This window comes from Silene latifolia, chromosome Y (assembly GCF_048544455.1).
Source record: "Silene latifolia isolate original U9 population chromosome Y, ASM4854445v1, whole genome shotgun sequence".
Lineage (NCBI taxonomy): Eukaryota > Viridiplantae > Streptophyta > Magnoliopsida > Caryophyllales > Caryophyllaceae > Silene > Silene latifolia.
In genome coordinates, this window is record NC_133538.1 from 479,872,187 (window position 1) to 479,874,633 (window position 2,447).

The window sequence follows — 2,447 nt, forward strand, 5'->3', positions numbered from 1 at the left end:
TCCATGTTTCACATCAATTACCGCACCCGCGGTGTGTAGGAAAGGTCTTCCTAAGATGATTGGAATGTTGGAATCTTCCTCCATATCAACAATGACAAAGTCCACCGGGATGAAAAACTTCCCAATTCGCACGGGGACATCTTCCCATATCCCTAATGGTGTCTTCGTCGATCTATCGGCCATTTGAAGAGTGATATTGGTGCATTTAAGCTCTCCCATTCCCAACCTTTTACTTACCGAGTATGGCATGACACTCACACTAGCCCCTAGATCACATAAGGCTTTGTTGATCGTCGTGTCGCCAATGGTACACGGTATTGAGAAGCTTCCCGGATCCTTTAACTTTGGAGGTGAACTCCCTTCAAGTATTGCACTACTCACCTTAGTGAAGGCGATAGTCTCAAGTTTCCGGATCGACTTCTTCTTTGTGAGGATATCTTTCATCTACTTTGCATAGGCCGGAACGTGATTGATTAATTCCGTGAAAGGAATTGAGACTTCTAAGTTTTTCACAATTTCCATGAACTTTCCAAGTTGATCATCAAATTTGGGCTTGGCTTGACGACTTGGAAAAGGAAGTCTAATCACAATGGGCTCCTTCTCTTTGGCCTTGTCTTCATTTTTCTTTGAACTTTCTTCTTTTGATGATTCCCCTTCCTTGGGGCTTTGCACAATTTCTTCCTTTTCACTAGCTTTCACAACTTCATTCTCAACTTGCTTCTTCGGTGCCTCATATCTTGTACCACTTCTCAAGTGAATGGCACTAACCGTTTCATGTCTAGGGGGATTACTTTGAGGTGGTAATTGCCCCTTTTGTCTTTGTGAGCTTGAAGATGCTAGTTGAGTCAATTGTGTTTCCAACATCTTGGTGTGAGCTAGAATGTTGTTGATGGTGGTGTCTTTTGCTTGGCTATCTTTTTGCATTTGGGTGAAAAATTCTTGTTGATTCTTTTGCATTTGGAGGACCGCTTTTTGGACATCAAAACCTTGGTCATTTTGGTGATTGTATGGATTTTGATTTTGGTAACCTTGGTTTTGATTGTAAAAGGGTCTTTGATTTTGATTTCTCATGGGTGGTGGAGTGTATGTTGTTTGAGGATTTTGAACATTTTGGCTTTTGTATGAGAGGTTTGGATGGAACTTGGTGTTTTCATTGTAAAAATTTGAATAAGGGGTACCACTTTTGTAAGCTTGGAAAGCATTAACTTGTTCGGTTGTTCCCCTACACTCACTTGAGTCATGACCCAAAGTTCCACAATTCTCACATATCCCGCTTGGGATTGATGAGGATGCCGTCATGGCATTGACATGATGCTTTGATGATTTGAGCTTTCCTCAAGTCTAGCAATAGCTTGTTCAAACTTCAAGTTGATTGTGTCAATGTGAGCACTAAGTTGAGCACCCAATTGAGTAACGGAGTCCACTTCATACTTTCCTCCTCTAGTATCCTTGCGAGGCCTACTATATTGTGAATTATGGACCGCCATTTCCTCAATCTTGTTCCATGTTTGATTGTCATCAACTTCGGTGAACATTCCATTTGATCGCATATTGAGAATGTTCCTTGAATTTTCATATAAACCATTCCAAAATTGTTGCACTAAAAACCATTCGCTAAGTCCATGGTGAGGACATGAGCGACAAATACCTTTGAACCGCTCCCAAGCTTCATACAAAGATTCTTCATCCCTTTGCTTAAAACCCGTAATTTGAGCTCTTAGCATGTTAGTCTTTTCCGGTGGGTAGAATTTTTTTGTAGAAAGCTAGAGCTAACTTCTTCCAAGAATCTATTCCAAGGGTGGCCTTATCAAGGCCCTTCAACCATTGCTTTGCGGTGCCGATTAACGAAAAAGGAAATAAGACCCATCTTATTTGGTCTTGAGTCACGCCCGTTTGAGAGATAGCTTCACAATAATCGCAAAAGGTTTCCATATGAGAATGAGGGTCCTCACTAGGCATTCCCCCGAATTGGCTCCTCTCAACTAGTTGGATGAAGGCGGACTTGGCAATAAAATTACCGGTGAGATGTTGCGGTGTAGGAGTACCATTTGGTAGATCCTCCTCGGTGGGTATAGAGTGTGACGAGAATTTAGGCATTGTAGGTGGATTTTGTGTGGTATTGTTTAATGGGTTTTCTTCTCCTTCTATTGCGAAAGGATTGACAAACTCACTAGTGGGTTGAACAACTTCACCAACACCTCCCAAATTCCTCCTAACAAGTCTCCTATTATTCGTCAAGGTTCTTTCGATTTCACGGTCAAAAGGTAACAAATCTCTTTGTAACCTTCTAGACATGCAAAATATCAAACAACTCGAAAACAATTAGAACAAACCTTGAGGAGTTTTACTTCCCCAAGGTGAAAAAGACACAACTAATAACAATAAAAGAAATCTTAAATCAATTAAACACCGTCCCCAAGAACGGCGCCATTTTTGATCGAGGCCAT

General features: G+C 41.2%; 1 non-coding gene across 1 annotated transcript; it reads left to right on the forward strand.

Annotated features, from left to right (window-relative positions):
- Positions 1-1,617: 1,617 nt before the first annotated feature.
- LOC141637017 (small nucleolar RNA R71) lies at positions 1,618-1,724 on the forward strand. The gene has a single exon (XR_012541581.1). It is a non-coding gene; the product is annotated as a small nucleolar RNA R71 (small nucleolar RNA).
- Positions 1,725-2,447: the final 723 nt, after the last annotated feature.